This window comes from Anopheles cruzii, chromosome 3 (assembly GCF_943734635.1).
Source record: "Anopheles cruzii chromosome 3, idAnoCruzAS_RS32_06, whole genome shotgun sequence".
NCBI classification, from domain to species: Eukaryota; Metazoa; Arthropoda; class Insecta; order Diptera; family Culicidae; genus Anopheles; species Anopheles cruzii.
The window spans coordinates 28,481,330-28,504,606 of NC_069145.1; the positions used below are offsets into that span (position 1 = coordinate 28,481,330).

Sequence of the window (23,277 nt, forward strand, 5' to 3'; positions counted from 1 at the left end):
CATTTCCCGGGTGACCCCCTCCGGTGGACTGGGTAATTGAAGGAAAACTTGTGGCCTGTGGTCTGTGTGGGGAGGCTTAATTTTCGGTTGAGTTTTACAGAGCATACATTAACAATGATTTTGCAATGCGAAAAATCAGCCATTTCTGGGCAGTCGCGGTGGCGTTTACAGTTGCCAGGCTTCCGAAGCTCGTTACTTCAAGTACGTTAACTGATTTGATGTGCAAGCTAAACAAGTGTTCCTATAAAGGAAGATTTACATTTTGCCGGAAAAATCTTACAATTGAGATGTATGAGGTTTTAAAACTTGTGTTGGCGCAAACCTATGACTCAAACAATGGTTTGGTTCAAATGTAGAAAAGTTATTTAAACGATGCCTCTACCAATTTCCAGACAGACCGGCAGTATGCATAGCTAGCGATGGGAAATGCTTTCAATAAAGTAGAGTTTTGCATTTTAATGCAATAAATGTGTTTTTTCTACAAAAACCATACCTGCACGACTGGGGTGTATCCATGTAAAATATGTTCTATTTCGAGGACAAATCCCAAAACAAAGGTCTTTAACAGTGCATAGGTTAGCTTAAAGCTTCAAACTAAAGTATTATGTTAAATTATTATGCTTTGAAGTTCATTATTGTGACTCGCCCGTAGATCATCCGACAGCGCTGCACCGATTCATTCTGAGGTTTCTATGGGAACGAGGTCAGTTTGTACCCTTACAGTTCACATCAACTTGAGTGCAAAACATTGAGTTGGTGGTTAATATGGCTCTGCCCGTTCTGATAGTAATAAGTAAATATAAAAATTCTTTTTCACCAGTATCGGGAATCGAAACCATGACCGGCTGCGTGACAGTGACAAGCGTTACCGACTGCTCGAAATAAATAAATAATAAAGTTTAATTTTGATACCATCTTTCCGATAGGTTTAGATTGCAATTTGCTTTTACGCCTCTGGTTCGTGTTTTCGACCTGTAAACTGAATCCTGTCTTTGAATCGACTCTAGAAAGATCATCTGGATCTTTAATCACTACGGATACAAACTAAGAATGTAGGAAATGTTTTTTTTTTTTTTTTTAAAACACGATTCCGTGATGCAGCTCATCGGGGGTCTCTTGGGTTCCTCTGGTAGAAACCGGGTCCCTTTGGAAAGACTGTACCAAAACGATATTAAAATGATGTCTGAGCAACGATGATGGCTCCTGTAGCAAAGGGGGTCACTTGTTTCACCGCATCGGTGCGTCACAGGCCAGCAACGGAAACCCCCACGCAGCAGATACCGACCGGCCCGGGACCTAACCAAGTTGTGTAATAACTCTGTGTTCGTGGAAATGTAACCCTCCCCATGCACTCAGCTGCCAGCATCTTCGCTACTTATCGAGCGGCCCGGCGGTCTCCGATGGTTTCGCAATCGTATTTAATCTGGTATCTGGCATCCGGGCGCAAAATGAAATTAAAGCAAAAAGAACAGTATTAGAGAAAAACGAATCCCCGGTGCAGCGCACTGCAAGAGATACGTATAAGCTGATTTTAATGAAAAAATGCTGACTAGTCCGGGTCCACTCCCGGGAAGCCGTGCGTAGCAAACAATTGCGCCGGCCCCTGGCCTGGCTGCGGCCGCCGCTGCATTCTATTAGAGCTGCAACTTGGAAAACTTTGCGAAAACCCGGGAACAAAAAAGTATTAGCACAATCCTCGAGTAATTGGATCGACCGTCGAGGAAAGGCTTGTGGCGCGCTCGGGGATACACCACCAATCGTCGACAGCGTGCGTCGATCTACCGTAGAGGGATACCGTTAAATTGAAAATCGCTTTCCGGCGTTTATCAATCACAAAGGGAAGTGGAAAATGCACGGAACGGTGGCTCGAGTTAGAGTTTAGCGCAATACTTCCGGCTCGGTTAGTCCAGCGGGGACGGGCCCAGAGTGCCCTCCTGGGAGTGCACATCCGGGAACCGGAGGGGTGTGGCACAATCACCTGGGCAGCATATGACGGCAGCATTCGAAGTCCGTTGAAAAATTACCATCCATTACCGTCGCTTCCTGTTACGAAAGCATTGCTCTTCTGGGAGGATTTCGCCGGCGCACATCCGGCCAGCACTTGAGACACCGTCTTGAGGAACTGTCCCGGACCGTTGTCGTACCGTCCAGCGCCGGAACGCGCCAGTGTCATCCGTCGTTTGCGTTTCGCTAGTTTTGACGGGCCAGAACCTACACTCGATGGCCTCGAAAGTTACTCCAGCGGTGACTTGGTGACGAAGCGGTAGCGTCACGTCATCGCTCCCAAGGACCGGTGCGGTGGTCCCAAAATCTCCCCCGGCAAACGACCCTAGCCGGTCTTTTGCCGGTTACAAAGTTCGCTCTGTCACTGCGGGGTTGGTGGCGTTAAAAATAGCTTTAATTATAATTTGCCATCTTCCACGGTGGGCAGAATCTGCAGATTCTCCCACGGCAGCGGGTTCCTCTATACGGTTCCCCACTTTTTGGGGGGGGGAGGAGGTACTCGGGACCTTTTTCCTACTTCACGCCAAGCCAAGCGGTGGTTGAGAAATTGAAAGAGATTTATGAACCAACAGCCAGCCAGCCGCAGTTGACGCAGTTGCTGAAGGTCGTCGCGCACCACCGGCAGACAGCTCACCGTTCGGGCCGGTGGTGGACAAAAAAGTAAAAATTAGAGAAGAATAAAGCACCTCCATCGTGGCTGACAGCGACAGGGTAAATATCGCTCCGTGGTGAGAGCGCTCCGTCTGCTGTCAGGTCTGCTTCTGAACGGGCAATAAGACCTGGCAGCCCGGGTGACAGGGCGCGCGTTCCTGACAACCCGTCCGATCGCCGGTGGGATTCCCTTCGACGCTTCAATTCTTCCCTCGACCTATCTTGTTGGAACCTGCCGAGAATGGTCAGCAGCGCATTATCAATTAACTTAGAAAAGTCGTAGATTGCTTCTCGGCCTCTCGGTCTGGGGTCTGACAGGTTCATCGCTGACGGGAACCGCAACATGGCGACATGGCGTGCCAGACTTCCTTACGTTCAATCAAATCGATGGACTCGGAATACAAAATGCCAAGCCGGTGGGAAGAGAATAAGTAAAGTTCTTCGCCATCGCGGGCCTCGGAAGTGCTCGGAAGTTGTTAGCATAAATCTCACACAAATATCGCCGGGCACAAATCTCGGGATCGGCGCATAAATCGGTTGCATAATCATTTTTCCCGACTCCTGCCGTTCCGGGTTTCTGTTGGTTGGTTCAGCTCGACCGCCCGACCGGCACCGCCCGGGATAGAAAGAAAGTGGTCAACATTATTGGACCGGCAATCTGGACGGTCGACGGAAAACAAGTTTATCCGCGCGTCGAAGCGCATCCAAATCGGAGTTCGGAGCTTAAATCATGCTGAAAAACCCGAACACGGAAGTTGGCCGGCCAGCGAAGTCGAGTGCCGGGAATGCCGAGTCGAGTACCGTGGAAATAGTTTAACCGTGCAAAGATTTTTCCGGCCCGCGGTGCGCATTCCGGTGAGAAACGTTGGCTATATTGCTTTCTGGACCGATCCTTCTTGGGCGCGCCGCACTAGGTAGCACCGCCGCCCGGCGCACCACACCGGCTGCCGTACGCTGATTAAATTTAGTTCCAATATTAAATTTGTAATATAGTTCACTGCAGTTTTGCTGCAGTTTTCGACCCGCCAGTTCGACACGCGGCACACTCGAGGCCGAGTATTGGGAGAGAGAGAAAAAAGCCAACTCCCGGCACCGGGCTGACATCGTAGCCGGGTGCCAGGTACGCCTGCCGAACGTACCAATTTTTGCCGAGCGCTGGGTAGTAAGTGACAGTTTCTGGCCGGGCGTGGCCACACGGTGCCAAACTGTTGCTCCGGTGCAGCGTTGCAGTCGAGGAAATCATGTAGAAGGTGCAGCGTAGCGCGCAGCACATCCCGCGGGACTCGCGGAGGCGGATTAAACTGTGATGGATTAGTGACGGTTGGTTTGCGCAAACACGGCCCCCGGTGAAGTGGCACCTGGCGAGCGAAGGAGCTGCCTGCTTCCTTCGTCTGGGCCCACTCGCAGGCTGGGGATCAGGGAGGTCGTGATTCGAGAGCGCACTAAACAGAACACTTGACCACTTCAGCACTTCAGTTTTGCAGAATCAGAAAGCGATAGAACCGTGTCTCCGGGGGCGAGAAAAAATTGTTGTTGGTTGTTACAACCAAGTACCAATTGAACTCAACGAAGTCCAACAGTATCTTTCTTCTGAACAACTCGCGCGTCTTCCAACTTGGGGCCGAATTGTGTTAACTAACACCAAAAGTTAACAAAAAAAAAAAAGTTAACTAACACCAATATTCTCCATATCAGTCAGTTCATGACTAAACGTTCGTACAGTAAACGGGACTTGCTTTATTGGAGAATAAAACCTATTCGTTTCGTTTGCTTCTTTGTCATTTCAGGTAAGTCCCAAGTTATTTCCAACTGCGGTTCAACTGTAAGTATGTATCCCGATCGGTATCCCGTTGGCGGGTTTTCCAGTGCGCCTTTCAAGTGATGCGATAAATTAAAAGCTAAATGAAATCTATGCACGCGAAGCGCATCATTGGAATGCGCGCATCTCTCGCTGTTGGGAAAGGTCCAATCCCATTATTGGATCCTCCCTGCGTGTGTCCCTGGCGCACTAGCGACAAGGTCACGACCGTATCGGCACCAGACGGCCATGCCGGACAATTAGGAAAATCGAATCAACGCCGCGTCGGGATGTTTTTTTCCAATTTCCAACAAATAAATGGCTGCAGCTGCAACCGTGCCGATAGGCGATGCCGGTTTTTTCCGTTCCCATCCGATCGAGTCCTTGAACTTGATCAGCTTAGGTCCACGCGCGTGGGAAACTCGCGGAATGTCGTTCGAAGTTTTATTTTATTTTATTTTTTGTTCAATTTCAACGGCACCCGACGTCGGGCCATCGGGATCGGGCGGACTGGGCGAGCTGGGCGTGGCGATACGCGACGAACTTGAGCGGCCCGTCCCGATGGTTGCGTTAAATCACGACCCGCGGTCGCCTGTTGGTAGGAAGAAATCGGAGAGATTCCACACCAGTCCAGTCCAGGCACCTGATGCCCGCCGCGAGCAGCGCATCCGCGACGACGAATTTCAAGGCCAGCAACGCTGCAACGCTGCGGCCGCGGCCACCGGTTGCGGGCACCGGTAAACAATTTCCGCTTCCGGGAGGCGATGGCGTTAGCCGATAAGCACATTATTTATGTCCCTCCGGGCCGAGAGCCACCGTGGCGTTATGGCGTGGCCCGTAAGTCACGCAGCGTATCCTTCCCACGGCACGGGTCCGATCCAGCACGCACCGCCACGGACCGTCCGCGGAATTTATTTATTTCACTTTTTCACCGTACCGCCGGCTGCCGGATGCTGCCGGAAGCCAGGGCGACGGTTGCGGCTGTCCACTTTATCGACAATCTGTTTCCGTCGGGCCGGGGTGCGCCCGAAGAAGCCCGTCTTCATTTTCCGTAAGGTCATCGTGAGGCGCGCCCGCGACGGAAAATTGTTTGGACTATCACACCGTTCAAAAAGTCCCGGGACTACCATAGAGATGGCGCTAATAATGCAATTCATATACCAGGGTTCGGAAGTACCAACCTTCAGATGAGGTGTGTCAAAATTTGATGTAATTCGAAGCATAACCAAGAAAGCTATAGTGGTTAAAGTGACGCTACTTTTGCAATCCTGAAAAAATGGACCAAAGCGAGTTTCGTGTGTTGATAAAACATTGTTTTCGAATGGGGAAAAAACACTGTTGAAGCTCAGCAATGGCTTGAAAAACGTTGTCCGGACTCTACTCTTCTAAACCAACCATTTTTCGGAGGTATGATAACTTCTATGCGGTCGTGCTGATACAAATGATGCGGAACGATCGGGTCGGCCAAATGAGGCACTAAATCCAGAAAACACCAAATAAGTATTGAAAATCGTGATGGATGACCGCAAAATGAAAGTGCACGAGATAGCTAAGATGGTGAACATATCAACTGGTAGTGCATTTACTATTTTGCACCAAAAATTGGATATGAAAAAGGTTTTCTCAAAATGGGTGCCGCGTTTGCTCACAATGGAACAAAAGCCACCATGGCACAAATCAATCAAAACGATGATTAACTTCAAAGAATTAGGCTTTCAACTGCTTCCTCATCCGGATCTGGCCTCTAGCGACTACTGGCTCTTTACGGATCTCAAAAAGATGCTCCAGGGAAAAAGATATGGCTCGAATGAGGAGCTGATCGCTGCTACTGAGGGTCATTTTGAGTCAAAAGACAAACCGTTCTACAAACATGAAATTGAAAAGTTAGAGAAGTGTGGAATAATTGTATTACACTTTAAGGAGATTATGTTGATGAATAATTAAGAATTTTGCCGATAAAATGTTGTTTTCATAGTTAGTCCCGGGACTTTTTGAACGATGTGTTACACCACCCCGTGAGCGGCGAGATTATTGGAGGCATTATATTTCTTCGGTGGCGCGCTATTACGCTTCTCGGCGGCCATTTGTTCCTTTTCTCCGTCCGTGGCTCAGCGCGCTGCTGGCAATGGCAGCGTAGACCGAGCGTTCGTGAAGAGAAATCACTTACTGCGCGGAATAGCTTAGTGACCGCATGATAATGGCTGCCGAATGAAGTGTCGGGATAACGAGGTCCGGTTAACGCGGACACCACGCACAGCGCCGCCTCGTTGAGGCGAGACGCTTTTGCTGAGCGCATCCGGCTGGATAATGTGAAATGTGATACGCTGTCACGTACAATATGGTCTACAGTACCAGGTTTAGGTCGGAAGCCCGGGCAACCGCACGTTATCCTGCTATGCTAATTCCAAATGACAGGATCCAAATGATTCCATTTGTTTATTTGTTTCTCGTAATAGAATTGTTGCGTTTTTAATATTTATACACCCATCACAGCATTAAAAAGGAGGTGTTTTCTGCAGCTTTTCTATATATATAAAAATGGTTGTTTGTCTGTCTGTCTGTCTGTCTGTACTGCATTTTCTCCAAAACTACTGAACCAATCCGCGTGAAATTTTGCACAGCGTAGTTTTGTGACCCCGGATTGTGAATAGGAAAGTTTGACCCTTCCACGCCTCCGGGGAGGGGGGGCTCCCATACAAACGTAACATAAAAATCAGCATAATTCGGGTTGTTTTCGAGCAAATCGAACAAAATTAGGCAGATGGGAGTTTTGGGGAAGGGGAAATGTTGTGGTGAAGGTTTCAAACCCCTCCCCCCTTTACAAAGGGGGGCTCCCATACAAAATCTGGGTTAATGTTAGCAAAGTTCGGATAATTTTCAAGCAATTTGAGCCAAACTCAGGTTGTGCGAGTTTTGACATGTATACAACGGGAAGCGAAAACGGAAGCTGATCGGATACGGCATCGGGAAACGAAGGAGTAACGTAAGGTGGGACGGGAAACTGAACGAATACGCTACCGGGAAGCCCGATCGTCTGAAAAGGAGGAGTAACGGGAAGTGAAAAGGATTGGATACGTCACCAAGAAGTCTCTGAAACGCCTCCCAATCGAGAAAGAAGGATGAAATGAGGCGCAGCGACGCGCGCCGGGAACTGCTAGTATCGGTATAAAGAGACCTTCCCTACCTAACTGTCGTTCGGTTTACATGGTTCATATCTACTATTAGGGTCTGTACAGATTTCAGTTCTGGAATGCTTGATGTATTAGGACTTTAATGAAAGTATTGTCCATCGTTAGTTACTACTTTCCTTCTTTGGAAGCGATCCAATCAGAGATCCATTTTTCAATACTTTCACAAAGAGTGAACCACTGCCAAAACGTTCCTCATGCAACGGAACAAGCAGTACTCCGAAGGAGCAATATCTGGTGAATTTTTGTCGATGGCGATGTCGATCAAAAATTTCATTTGGTTTTAAAACCTTAAAGTACACCACACCTTTCGTATCCCACCATATGCACAGCATAACCTTTGGACAGTGAATAGTTCGCTTTAGTTGCGATTTGGATAGATAATTATAGTAAGCGATGATCCTTTCCTATTTTATTTAAATCAGCCAAATGAGCGAGGTTGTTATCCAAAAAGAAAAAAAAGCAAAAGTGAGTATACCTAACATAAGTTAACCATTTGTAACTTTCGATAGTCATATCTTCAGTCTTCTGCAGTGTTGAGGTTTCTGAGTTTATCAAATATGTTACTCGAACCATTACCACGTAATTTGCTGCAATGTGTTTTGTCAAAGTGCTTTGACCTTTGTTTAGATCCGTTATGAAGGTTTACTTTCTTGTTCGCTTCGCTAGGTTCACACTTTTGGCGGCTTTTTTAGTAAAGCTTTACGGCGATACTCAAATTATGTGAATGACGAGGGTAAAACGAACAGTTGAGACACGGAAATCCGAGTATTCGACGATAAAAAGGTTTGTCTAATAAAGCGTTAGATGATAAACTTCGCACCTTTCTTCAACCTGTATCTTCTAGTATTCTTCGGTGTATTACGACGGCCAAAGAGATGATGTCCTGGAAAATGTAGTATCACTTTCTTATCTTTTGTATTACGTTGATTGTTATACAACACGTTTAAAGTTTCCATTAAAATGCCCTACTCAAAGGTAACTATTTAAAACAGAAAGCTCGTATAGCTCATTGCGTGTAGCTTGGTCTGTTGATTTCCATTATCGCAATGTAGTGCTTGAAATAGTGACCGCCGTCTTAAGCCCCACGTTAACGTCGAAAGTATTACTACACCCATGTTGAGTGGCTTTCCGGTTTGAGAACCGAGGACCCAAACTCGACCTCTAATCGGGTATTCCTATAGCAAGTATAATTTTTGGAGTTTGGAGTTTATTTTCGCCTCGCCATTGTGGTCCGATCCCGGGACGCTTTGGGGCCACCGGTGACCGGTTCCGCGCTTCCCGGGTGCTCCTCGGGACCCGATCGATGCCGACAGCAGAATCAATCTCCGGGGCGTGTGAAGAAGATTGATTACCGTCGTGGGCCGGCCCTGGAGCACGTCTCCGGAAGCTGCACGGTGCACGGAATGTGCACACGTGCTCCCGCACCGAGTCAAGATGTGGCGCATCCGGTTCCCCTGCCCCGCCCCGGGAATGTGCATATTCTACATTCCGCGAAGTCGCCCTCCGTCCCACGCGGTTCCGATCGATGACACTGGCCATCGACCACCGGCACGGGGTAGCAGCAGCTATATGACGTTGGTTCGTGGGTTCGGGAAAGATGTCAAGCATGATTGGCAAAAGCCGAACCACACGGTGCCGGTGAAGAATCGGCCCATCGGCCCTGTGCAATTCCTGGTGCTTGTTTTACGCCGCCGTAAGGACGCACACGCACGGCTACACGGCGGAGGATGCAATTCGCATGCGAGAAAGCCGTGCATCGCGTGCACTGTCCCGTCGTCGTTCTACGTTCTGAGATTGCCGCCCGCGCAAATTATCCCGGGAGTTGATACGGGTGGAAGGTGGTGCAAGCAAGCAAGAAAATCCAGAAGACGGGTTTCTTTTCCCCACAACATAATTTCGGAATTTCTCGAAATCAACGGCCACAAGCAAAAACGCGTGCCGTGCAAAGAGGTTTGTTGGCCATTTTGTTTTCTTCGCCTTCGCTTTTGGTAAACATTTGCCTTCCTGCAACACTTCGAGCGGCCCGTTTTTGTTGCAAGCTGCACCACGAGGCGAGGCAAGGGAGGCGCTTCTACCCCACCGGCCGGCGGTGGATCGTCTGTCTGTCCGGTTTTTTTTTCTTCGATACTTTATTTCCCACTTTATTGCGCGCGCTGCACGGTGCTATCATGTTGCGGGCTCGTTGGACGACGAAGGTGTCTCCGCTGGCGAGGATGTCTCCTTGGGAAGACTTCAGGAAGAAAGCAAACTCCACAGCCAGGCAGGCAGGCAGACAGGATCTGAGCCACCAAAGAACCTGATAACAGTTTTCTCGGGAAGCACGGGAAAAAGTCATTGTTATTTTTTTCTTCGCTTATTTTGTTAGCGTTCTTTCATCTCCGGCGCTCCGGATCCAGTCCGCTTCCGGTCGGGAGAAGTGCGCCGGTGGAGTGTGCTGAGTGCAGTTGCCGACAGAGCGAACACCGCCACAGCGCACCCCACCACGGGCGCGGGTGCTGGGTGCAATCATGAAATCACTCTATCATTCCTGTCATGTACCGGCCTGGGCTGATGTCCCGGACCGGACACGGCAAGCTGTGACCAACTTTTTCGGGACGCCCTCGCCGGGTTCGGGTATTATTTTTAACACACGCTCGCGACGAAAACTGTTCCCGCCAACGCGCTGCACACGTGGACACGATTATGGCGCGTAAAAGTTGAGAGCCGACAGCATAAAAGATGACGAAATTAGTTTATTTAACTATCCCCAAAAACGGTCCACGGAATCTAATCGATGTCCTCGTCCGCACTTTCGGTCACCGTTCTTGCCTGGCTTCTCTCGCAGCTAAGTGCAGTGTTTGTCCGAATCGTTAGTCCTGGTAATTGCGAACGCAATTTACTCGATTCGATTTCTTATTTCACTAGAACGCTTCTCTCTCTCTCTCTCTCGGGCAATGGCCAAATCCGACGGCACGGTACCGTTTGGGGCGTTTTGAATCCCCCGGTGCACACACTTCCAAACCGCCAATCGAACCGAGCACGGTTGCCGAGGACGTCAGAGTGCCAAGCTTCGCTGCACCTGGGGATGTTTGCCGCGTAAAACGTACCTCTTCTTACGCCGGGTTGTGTCCTTTCGTTTTCGGTGCAGCGTAGGTGCTGCGCAAAGTATCGGATGCCCGACCGGAACGGCCCGAACGCTTTGACATTTGATCTTCCCCGTTCGTGGCACGTCCGATAATTGTCACTTTTACAGCGACGAACGGTCCGATGCGGTTCGAAATCTGACATTCCGCGAGTGTCCGAGCAGAGCTATTATTTGTTGGGCGTTTGGAGCAGACCGAGCAGACGGGTGCGCTGTTTATTTGGAGGTTGATTCAAGGGCCAGATGGACACGGAATGCGGACACTGAGAATCAACCGAATTGATTCGTGGAACGCATTAGAGTAAAAGATTATTCCTTCGGAGAGCAGCAGCAGAAATCTAAGAAGGCTCTTCACAATCATCCGCACATGCTTGACAGCCGCCGTCGCTTTGGATCAGTTAACACTCGGCGAATATAGTATATGAGAAAGTTCATTGTAAAACTCCAACAAGCCGGAAGGTACCGTTCGACTAGCCGACGGCCACATGTGCACTTGGGTCGCTGGCGAAGCGAGTGACGGTTACATCTTCATTAGTGTACATCAGCAAATGCTCCGCCGACGGGACGAGCCGGTGCCGCAACTGGAGTGCTTCAAGCGACTACTTCATGCCGACCTGAATCCTCCGATGGTACGAACCGCACTGTGCAGAGCCGCGCTACCGGTGCTACCTGTACCGTGGTTGACATTCATTAAAGTAATCCCCAAAGACGCACACTCAAACGTTACTCTGCCGCTGACGGCAACAGCATCTCCCTCAGAAAGTCCCTTCAGAAGGACGCGATGTCGAGCGACGTGGGGTGTCTATGAATAAGAATCCTGCATTTTGATACACCACCGTTCCGGAGGGCTAGAACTTACACGCAGCACAGCCGCTTGATGCTGCTGGGCCCGCTCGGAACTCAAGGACTCCCGGAACAGCCGACAGCACCGCCGACAGCTTTGCAAATTAATAACAAATCCGCGTACGCACCGCGATGCCCCGCGTCACGCGCAGCGCCCTCCACCTAATCTGATGAAACATTAGCCGGGGATTGCGTTGCGTTTAATTGCGGCGGTCCGGCTTTTTGCGTTTCGCTCGCGTTAAAGTGGTTAGTAAAATTTAACGGCCCGACCCGTTCGCTACGGTATCACGCGGCTGCGGCCGCAGCCGCGAGCTCTAATTGAAATTACATGCCGGAAGCTCGAAACGAGAGGGATTTGTCGTCACCGTCGATCGCCGGTCGGTCGATCGACTCGAAGTTTATGACGCACCGCAATCAATTTTGATAGAGCACTGTCCCGTTGGCTTGGGATAATCAAGTCTGTGGGAGTTCTCGAAAAGGGCGGCAAATACAATCTCTGGCTAGAGCTATCTATTCTCCGGTTGATTTGAAACACTTCGTTTGAGCCACGATTATCGACACGCTTTTTTTAGCACTTTGTCAACCTATCAGCCATTGTGATTGATCCATCCATAAAAAATAAATAACTTAGAAAGATGTCACGTTGCTGTGCCAAGTAGCGGCAAGGATTATAGCAAGATCCCATGGTTCCTCTAAACTCTAAATGATGTCCAACTTCCGTTGGATGTAGCCCACTAGTTCCTGGTTGCCCAAAGCTGTCGTAGTTCCAGAGCTTAGTTGGCGCCCTGCAGCAAGCTCGAAACGACCGGACCACTTCGGCTCTGTAACAAAGCGCCGTCCATTTCTTTGCCGGCCACTGCACGGTGATAATTAATTTAGAGCTGTGTTCAACTCAATTTGATGCCCATTTCTTGCAGGCCTGCGCCCCATTCAAGCGCACCCGTTTCTCGGGCGGACTGTCCACTCCACTGCGTAATGAATTCCTCGTTTTCTGCTTCATTGCTTGGGCCGAGCGAAAGCAGCGAGGTAGCCGGACGCAAAAACAATGTTTCACACCCCATGCAACTGGTCAAACTGGGCAGTTCAAAGGATTTTTGTGCCAGAGATCTTCACCGCAGACCGGGCGCCCGGGATTCGCCCAACGCTCGATGAAATAATTACTGGAAACGTCCCGCTCTCTCTCGGTCGCTCTCTATGGAAGGGCATCCTTGGCTGATTCGTGTGGAGACAGGAACCGCAGGAGGTCCTGCCCGGACCTGGAGCCCCAGAGAAGTTTGTGCGGACCACACCGCACATCTCGCAGTTGGCATGGTGCCGAGGTTGCCCGATGGTGGTCACAATATGTCCAACAATAACAAGACTATCCACGCACACACGTCCCCGTACCGTACGTCCGACGGCCGGAAGCATCTGCCAGCGTCCACTTGTTACGCACGTAGCTCGAGCGAGCTGTCAGTAGCTGTCACTTAGCGACGGAACCATGGCCGAGTACGGTCGGTGTCCGGTTCGGCGGATAATTTTGCCCACACATAGATCCTCCGCATCGCTGGCCGACTTGAAGATCGAGCTTTTTTCTCTCCACCCGCTAGGCGCTGGCGGACATTCCATAGCACCTCCTGGGGCTTCCGGCAGTCCGTGTGGCCAGACGTGTAGCATCAAGCGGATCCAACCACGGTGCTCGGCAAAGCTGGACGCAAAGATAAGACGAAAAGCGACTTGAAGTGGGAAGACACGACGGGTCCCGGCAGCCCTCGGGCCGCCCAGGGAGGCCTCTTTGATATGGTGTGCCATCTACTGTTCGGGCTCCGCGTGTGGATACACACATACACACACACACGCTTCCGATTGTGGTTGGAGCCCTTTTTTCAAGTTCAATATCAATCTCCACATCCCGACCACGGCCACGGACAAAGTTGTGCCATCCGTCTCGCAGTTGACCCTCATCGGGTTCCCCCTCTGTGGCGGTATGTCCTTTTGCGTCCTTTTTCACAACGACAATCCCTGTCCGTTTATTGCCGCCAGTGGGCGCCGTTGGTGTCCGCGGTGTAGAGTGCCGGTGAGCTGAGGTGTACTTTTGTGACAAGGAAAATTGCATTTTCCAGTGTACGGCCCTCACGGTCCGTACCCCACCCCGCTGGCCTACATCTTCCCTGCCCTGTCCTGCGGAATCCAGCGCCGCGTCCTGTGAAGCGATTTATTTCCCACTTTTTTCTGTTGCTATCACACCCTCCATCGATTGTCGATGTGGGTCCGATCCATTCGACTGCAATGAAGCTCTTTCCCCACGCCTTTGGGGGCCACGCTCTCCCAGCCCCCACATCTCCGTGTGACGGTCCTTCCGTGCCGAATGTTTCTTTTCCGGTTCGGTACAGCCGGCGGGTAGAGAACATCCCAATGGGGTCCTACAAACGAAAGGCGGCACGCCGGCACACGGGTTGGTTGTTGAGAGGCGCAGCCTCAAACCCTCCCGTGTGGGATGCGCGCGCTTTTGCGCCGCGGCCCGTTGCTTCAAAGTCGATGTCGGTACCACCGGGAGATCCTCGCTCGTTATGCATTTGATTTGTCGTCGGTTACGATGAGCAAATAAACAGAGTGTTGCAATCGGGATAGGCTCACGGAGTGCCGTCCTGGGCCAACGGGACCCGCCGATCGATCGGCTCGAACCAATCGCCCCCGCCCCGGAGTGTCTCGCTCCCGTGGGAACTCGTGTTCCACAGCTCGAGGGTTGCCTTTATCTCCAGCGGTTCGGATGGTTCCGTTGGAGTTGAACGAAGTATTAATGTGAACATGTTGTGCCTCCAGTGCCCCCAATCTATCGATAGTGCCTCGCTTTAAACGTCTTATTGTGCGGCCTAATTTTACGGCCTTGATGGGATCGGAGGACCAACACGATTTCCAGTTTGATCCAGTTTTCGAAATAGTTTTTCTTGTTTGATGATAACCTTTGTGAAATGTTTCATATAAAATGTGTATGAAATATTCTCTTTTAGGGCACACATGAAGGATCCAGAACGAACAGAAAATAGTTCCAGCATTGCCTTGAAAACATAGTATGGTTGGCATAGCGGTGGTTGGCTCAAACTACAGAACTTCAACTGGCCAATACATTTCCTCAAAACACTTTTTCTTGTTGGGAGATATGGACAGGTAGATATGGAAGGTCTATCTAATTCTTTTCTGCTTCGGAAAACATCCAAAAGAGTTGGAAAATTCCAGACGATAGCAAACAATAAATAGATCAACTGAGCTGAACTGTTTGAAGACTCATGAATTCTAATCAAAACATGTTTCAGAACATGTTGCAATCCATTGTAAAACTGTCGAACATGAAACGGGTAGCAATATTCCCGATGCCGACGCGAGAAGTTCTGGCCTCTGACTCGGCAGGGTACGTAAATTTAACTTTTCGAAACACACTTTCGACCTATGACTAGTGGGGCGAATGCACCACCCGCCAAACACTTTACGTAGGTGATGCAAGGAAACACCTAAAATTCACAAAAGTTTATCGATACCCTCAGTGAGTGGTCGCAATCGAGGGGCCACACCAACTTCAACAAACTATTGTCCGCAAAGACGGCAACAAAACCTAGAACGCGGGCGTCGGTTGATCGATTTGTTTTCTTTCACGGTCGAGCGGATTTTATGCTTTATGCTTTTGTGCCCCTTCATGAGAGCGATATTGGAAACTTTTATCCATGTTTCGTACCTAAAACAAGTGTTCTTGGCAGTTAACACAAAACATCCCAGAGTTCCCAAAACTTCCGTTTGGCGGGTCACCCCCGATTGGCGGCACAGTGAATCGAAATCGGTTTCACGGCCAAACAGAAAGGTATTACACACACATACACACACACACACACACACACACAGTCACACACACACCATTAGCGCTGCGGTGTTTCTTTGGCCACCCCAAGAAAAAGGTAAACAATCTCCGAACCGCGACAGTGACGGAAACGGACGGATTGAGTTCGGTGTACTCGTCGGAAGCTGAACGACCGAAAAGAGGCACGTGAATCGCACACCACAACACCAAGCCGACCTGCGATTCGGAAGCACCACACTGTGAAGGTCACCCGGTGGGTTGCCGGAGCATAAACTGGTGAACGAAAAAAAAACGAAGGACCAACCGGATCCGGGGCCCGTGCCTACCCAAAAGGCGGCCAATCATCGTCGACCGGCGCTTGATCGCGAATCCGACCCGAAAGCGTATGTTTCGTAACAATAATAAGCCGAGCGCGTCCCGTCTTCTTGGTCGGCAATTGGATAAGTTGTTGCTCGCCCTGGACCTTTCCGCCACCTGTACCGCGTGGACGATGATTATCCGCAGCGTAAGAAAACGCAAAGCACGAAGACGCGAAGACGCGAAGACGGTCTACTTTTAATTGCTATTTAAGAATCGCGCCAAGCCGTCGAGCCACCCGTCCGGCGGTTCGGTGTGAAAAATGCGGAACAAGCAATTAAATGTTTTGGATAAATATCCATCGGTCGGCAAACTTTGACTTGAAAGCAACAGCTCGACACGGCGCCCTTTGGAGTCCGCTCAATTGATGATTGGTCCGGGTCTGTTCAGCAAGTGGCAAACGTTGACGTTTCAAATGGATCTTATTCGTCTTGTGTTTTTTTTCCCTTTTTATCATTATTAGTAGCTTATCTACGCTTATGTTTGAATACCAGATCCATTTTCGACCTAATCTATCTTGTTCGACGATTTCGATAAAGGATTTTTGAGTAGTTGAATCTACGATGGTTACGGCGACTATTTCCTCATTTTCGAAAAAAATGGATCGATGATGCCGCCAGACCGAAATCCGCACCAAACAGTCACTCGATGTCGGTGCATTGGCTTCTCTTGCACGGCGTGTGGGTCTGACGGAATCGAGACAAATTAGAGAGAAACAAATGAGAACAAGAGAGACTTGAGACAAATCGGAAAATGAGCTTTTTAAATTTCGCACAGTTTGCGTTGAAGACTCCCCATTTTGAAAACAAGTTTTTAATACTTTAGCATTTCTGAAAGCGCCCCATTTCGTGAAGGTCAAATGTTTACAATTTCCAAAATGAAGTTTGACGTTTTAAAAGTTACGTAATCGGTAATTTAAAACCAAAACATTTGATGTTTAGATTCAGAGACACTGTTTAAAAACGAAATAAAGCTTAGCAACTTAGTATTTGACGGGACCCGATGTATTAAATTCTTAAAACACACAAACAACTCATTCAAAGTTGTCAAAACTCGTCGATTTGGATGAGGATGTTTGTCATGATTGCCGAGCTGGTTAGCCCATTTTGCCAGAATATCAGAATACATCAATCTAGTTGCCTTCGGGCTAGTGATGAAATGCTAAGTATTCGTACAACAAAATTCGACAAAAACAATAGTGTATCACTCGAACAATGAAAGAGACCACAACACTCCACCTGTCAGTCGCTTAGCCTTTTGTTGGCATCATCATTGCTTTAAATTTGATTAAATTCCCATTCGTAAACCGAATCGACGTCCAGCGAGGAGGACGCAGCCAACTGGTCAGGTGTTGCCGGGGATGCTGACGGGCCCCATCAACGTCAGCGGACATCGGGCACGACATCGACCTGTGTCCACGTCTTGTTTCGATGCTCATTAGCCTGGCTGCCGGCAGGGCGAAATGCCTACACACACCTTCCGGTGGCTGCGGCCACCGTCGGCCGCACGTCAGCACGACCGCACCGTGCACGGTGTAATTGAATTTTAAATTCTAATCCCTCAGCCCGTGGCGACGACGGCGTGCTCATGAACTTGTCCGAACCCTCCGTGAGGCCTAGAGGGCCTGAGGCACACGCTGACCGGCCAGCGCGCTCTTGAGACGAAGTCACGACAGCCGCAGCCGGAAAGCGAAAGTGAGCGCGAGTGGCGATCGCGCCAACGACGACGACGACGACGATGATGCTGTTGCATAACGGCAATGCGTCGTTGCATTCCCAAATGCATCCCGCGCCGCCACCGCCGCCGCTGCAGGTGCCGGGCGGAAGACTGTAGGCGCGCACACACACACACACACATGCGTTTACGATTATGGCAGCCATAATAACCTCGTTGGCGCGCGATTGGCGGCCGCGTATCGCATTTCAGCGACAACCTGAGTGCAGCAACACATAAATAAGGAGCAAAGGCTCTTGGCGAGCAACGTGCACCGCAAGGTTGGCGCTGCGCTGCGTGCGCTTGCCTTGCGCGGTCGGCGTGCGCTCTTTACCCTCCCTGGTAAACCTCGAAAGCTGCTGCACCGACAAGCTGCCGTAAATGAGAATCGAGGAAGAGGTGTACCTTGCGCGCGATCCTCGCGCGATATCACGCACGCGCAAGGTCGCAAGGTCAAGAAGCCGCACCGCTGCTCCAGATGCGGCGCGACGCGATCCCGACCCGATACGCACTCGCGAGGATGGCCGGCCGGAGGTTGGCCAGCGCCTCAACTGCCTCGTACTCACTCAAGGCCGCTCCGAGCGACCCGACGATTAATGCTGTCATTACGGTAATGAGATGCTGGAGGATGGCGAACGAGATCACTTCTTTGCGTGTTTTATGCGTGCGCCCTTTCCGTGCCGTAGCCGCCGTAACTCAGCCGCCGCGACACACTCGATGTCAGATTTATGTGTGCGGTCGGTCCTCGGTCGGTCGGCTGAAGATCGGGTTTCACAACCAGAACCCCAAGCAGCCCAAGAACACCCGGATCAGGTACGGACCTGACAGGGACCGGACTCACCGCGTGACTCACTGAGGCGCGCGCGTACGCGATCGTTCGAGAACGAGCTCCTCTTCGGACCGCGCCATTTGACATTTACCTCACACTGGAAAAGGGCACCCTTTGCAAAACATTGCACCGGAGGCAGGCAACCCCGCTGCCAGCATCGGATCGGTGTTGGGTTCGTGCTGCTGGCTGGTCCATCACACATCTGTGAGCCGCTTGCCAGAGGTCCCGTCTCGGTCCACGGACATGTCACGTTTTGTGTTACCCCTCAAAAAGCCCTACCGAGTGCCGCCGAGACTGGCGATCTTCGGCACGTCACCTTCCCTGTGGATTACCCGCCGACGGAAACCCGAATACCGTGGGCTACCCGACTGTTTTGCTACCGAATCGATCCGTATCTGCCAGTGGCAAGCTAATAAACATATGTGGGGCCTCGGCTTTGACAGGGCCCAGCCGGGGCTTAAGTGCATCCCCCACATGTCGCGCACTTTCGGACATCTATGTTAGACTACTTCATTCGGACACTGAAGGCATCGAAAAGGACCACTTTTTTCCTATCAAGCCGTCCGCTGTATCCTTGGCCGCAGGTCGGCGGTCGAGTCTAGTGGACCTAAACCCGCTACGACCGAACAAGGCGGCGCTAAAAATAGGTGAACCAGATTCAACCACCACGAACCGTAGTCCGTTGACAACTGTCCTGAGCCTAGACTAGACTTCCCCGAGCAGGACGCCCCCCATTTCGCCCCAAAAGCCCACGGCCAGCCGCAGTCGCAGACGAAAAAGCCGTCCACCGGACCCAACCGGATAACCCTCGGGGCGGGGGCCAACCTGCGTTGGCCACATTTGACAAGCGGAAAACATTGAAACTTGTGCCTCCTCGCGAGTGTCAGGTTGTACCGTGACGCGCAGGGCGGATCGAACGTCGCCGACGTCGGATGGCGCAACGACTACCTCGCGTAGCATTTTCCGTTCTCGCCGCCTCACTCACGCCGCGCTCTTCCGCACGGCGGCGGACTTTAATATCAGTTTCAATCATCTCGCGGGCCAAGCGTGAACGGTGACCTCAGCAAGGGGGCGCCGATGACCCACGTGATGAACTGGCTCCGACCGAGGCTCGAAGCAGAAGAAGGTCGTCGGTTCATTGCAACGCCTGCCCGCGGCAACTCTCGGCTGCAGCGGGGCGCTCTTCGCCTCGATTAATTGGCGTCCGCGTCCACATCGTTCTCGCGATCGCGATGATTGAGTTCTTATAGCCGAACGTATAAATTATCATAGTTCAAGACCGTTGCCGCAACGTTGGTCCGTCGGGAAGAATCTCCAGCGAAAGGTCCAAGGAGGATTCGGACCAGCAAACTGAGCCCTAGAGTCCTGTGCGAAACCTGTGCTCCGACTCCTGCTGAGAGAGTGACCCCCGATAGGGGTCCCGGTTGCTGTCCACGCTCAAGGTCGTTTGCAGTTTTTTCTTGATCAAAAAGCAACCAAAAAAATGCACATTAATTAATTAATATTAATTTTATGCGATTAAAGTTCAATCATTCACCTCAACACGAACGAAAACCCACAACCACACACACACAGAGACGAATACTGAACACAACAACGAAATATGTATCGCCAACAAAAATAGAATCGTCCGGAGTCCGATGGCGTCGGCCACTTACACACAAAATTAATCGCTCAATTATCGCACCACCATCAACGGGAGCCGTTTTATGCTACGCTGACCGCACGCCCCATAAATAGCCGCGCCCTGGGCAACAGAACAATTGTTGATATTTATTTTTGCTGCCGTCCCGGAGCACTTTAAATTATGTTTATGCCTTTTAATCATGACGGGGTGCGGTGGCGCGCACAGCCACGCGAGCCGATCGGCACCGATTAATGTTACGTGACATATTTGTGCACGTGTTGGGGCGATTAAACCGTGGCTATTGGATTCGTGCTCCGTCTGATATGACCCTGGGACCGCGTGAGGGGTTTGATCATTAATCAGTGGTGCGTTCTGCCGACACCAGGGGGTCCTGCGCTCATCTAATCATCCCAGGTTTTTATGGTGCAAAATTAATTTTCCTATCCGACCGCTATGCTCTCAAGGATCCGGCCCACACCAAGATCCGCTTCAAAGAGGCGGAAGGTCTTTAAAGTTCCCAAACTTCGCTAACGGGTTACCGATCGACGTCTAGGTCCCTAGTTGACCGTGGTTATTGCAGGTCGACCTTGACGTGTGTTTGCTGATCGCTACTGGTGTGTGTTTTTTTTGCGTTCCGCCAATTTTACAACCATCGTAAACCCTGAACGCTGAAGCACACAGAAACCCGAAGAGATCCATCTCTGATGCGATCTCAGGAAGTCTCCAAATATCGATGATCGAGTGTAGTAAACAAAGCGCAGCGCAGGCTGCTCACCTCGCGGCCGAAACAGGGTACCCCGTCAATGTCGTACGCATCGAGAGTCTTTTCGCGAACTCGCGATACCCCATGCTAATTTGGCCTCACGCGCTCTCTGGCGATCTCTAATTGGATACCCTCCGGGTATCCGGGCTTCGCCGACCGTCGAGGGCAGCGGTTGAAGTAGTGCAGGACTGCAAAGCTGTCGGATCGCACTGTCAAGCGTAGACCCTGAATTGGGTCACATCTTGGAGTCTTGCTTCCGATTCCGGATGCTCCTCGAATCCGCGCACTCGATCCTGGAGTGGACCTGGGCACCTGAGTGACTTCGAAGCGTGACATTGAACCACAACCGCACGCGTGATGTCTACGTTCGTGGGCCCCTCTGCAGAGCCCCCGATAACCTGTACCCCAATACGCGCGGTGGCAGGCCATAGGCGAAATGAGCAGTTGCGCGGCCGCTGCGCTCAAGAGCAATAAAAATTATACGCCTCTCGAAACGTGTTCCTGCTTCGTCAAACGACGACGACGGAGAGATAGAGAGAGGCAATCAATCAGCTGACTCGACCGCTCGTCGGACAGGTTTTTCGGGGTGACGCCATATGGCCCCGCGGTTGCCGCTGGGCCGTGTGGGTGCGTTCCGAGCCGGTTGGCGGGTCGGCTGTTTACGGCGTCTTGCGCTGCAATCAAGCCGATTGGCGTTGATTATTATGATTGAACCCTTCTGGGTTACGGTATCCGCCGCTGGGCGAGGCTCACTCCATTCCGCTACGCGTGTTGCGTTGTGACGGACCAACACCAAGCCCTCGGCCTGCCCAGCGATGCCTAGTACTTCTCTAGATGATCAAGAATTGTCGATCCCAAAATGAACAGTAAAGGATTTCGATGTTTTCCCATGAGTTTTTGCTGGACATGTAGTCAAGCAACTCTTCACAGCTAATTTAACACCTGGGCTAAAAAGTCCCGATCCTAAGACAGAAAACGCGGTTAGTTTTAGTTCAAAATTGGCTCTATTTATCAACGTCATCTCCATCAAGGGCCACACAATCATTCCAGCGCCGCTTTAACATTTCAATACCACTTTTGTAGAACGATTTATCTTTTGCCTCAAAATAGACCTCAGTTTCAGCGAAAACCTCTTCATTCGAGCGAAATTTCTTGCCGGTGAGCATTTTTGTTGAAGTCTGTGAATAGCCAGTAGTCGTTGGGAACCACATCTGGCGAATACAGTGACAATGGTAGCAATTTGATGTTCAATTCATGTAGTTTTGCCATTGTTTTCTTTAACCTGTGAAACGGTGCGTAGTCTTGATGAAACAGAACTTCTTTCTTTGCCATATGCGGTCGTTTCTTTGTCATTTCGGCCTTCAAACGCTCCAATAAAGCTACATAATACTCACTGTTAATGGTAGTGCCCTTCTCAAGATACTCGATGAAGTGAAGTGGTGGATCCATGTTTCATCCATTGTCACATATCGATGCATAAATTTCGGTTTGTAGCGTTGCAACATAGCCAAACACTGCTAAGAGTTATTTCATAGTCAAATGTTCCTGCAATATAAAGCCAACACGTTCTTTTGATATCTTTACAATGTCGGCTTACTGACGCAACTTAACTTTTCGATAATTCAAAACGATTTTGTGGATATTTTTTGATGTCTTCTGGTGTTAGCACCTCATTTGTCACGTCCATTGCAGTCTGCATCATCATCACTATGTCTACGACCACGTTTGAAGTCGGCAAACCAACGTTTTATTGTCGTTTCTGATGTTACGGAGTCCTTATAACAATTTTCAAGCCATTACTTCGCTCGGAACTTTTTAGCCCACGCGTTACATGCTAAATGCTACCAAACGCTCGCCGCTTCCATATTTGGCCTTATCGAGCTTAGAATCCAACTCGGGACGGACACACCGAAAATCGATGGTTTGTTCGATCACATTCCATGGGCTGCCCTGATCGACCATGAAATGCACTCCGCTCCGCGTAGCCGATCGGAGCCTCCATCGATCTCCGTTCGCCGAAAAGACTTTAAGACGCCATTTCAGCGGGCTTCAGCGGACAGAGTTGAGAATTTGGGCCTAGAATTTGATCGCCGCTCTTCGCCGTTTTACTATCTACCGAACCGAACACACGTCTCGCATCTCGCACCTGCCTCGCCATCGCCCGCCAAGTGTGTCTAGAACGCGGAAATGAAGTGAACGTCCATTTTTTTTTCTTCCCCGTGCCGTTTCGTCTACCCAATTTGGTGTGGGAACTGGTGCGTGCGTGCGTGCGAATCGAAAAACAACATACCAACACCTCGAGGGAAGTCGAGATTGAGCCTCGTTGTCGTCGAGATGCCTTCGATGGCCGCTCGTCGGCCTGACAGTGACCCCACGTGCCCTAGAGGAGGTACTACACAAAAAACAACTTCGCCACGATTGAGCAACGGGGGATGGGGGGCAAGAGGTAGTCCGGACCGGTGTGATCGGCCTACTCGGAAGGTCCACCGGTCCCAGGGTCGAGCAGCCGGGGTGGTTGCGCAAGCGAGACGCCACGAAAACATTGAGCAAC

General features: G+C 50.5%; 1 protein-coding gene across 1 annotated transcript in view; it reads left to right on the top strand.

The window, feature by feature from the left end:
* The window catches only part of LOC128271383 (neuropeptide SIFamide receptor-like), a 79,261-nt gene that overhangs the window by 45,756 nt on the left and 10,228 nt on the right, over positions 1-23,277 (top strand). The gene's annotated exons all lie outside the window — the stretch shown is intronic.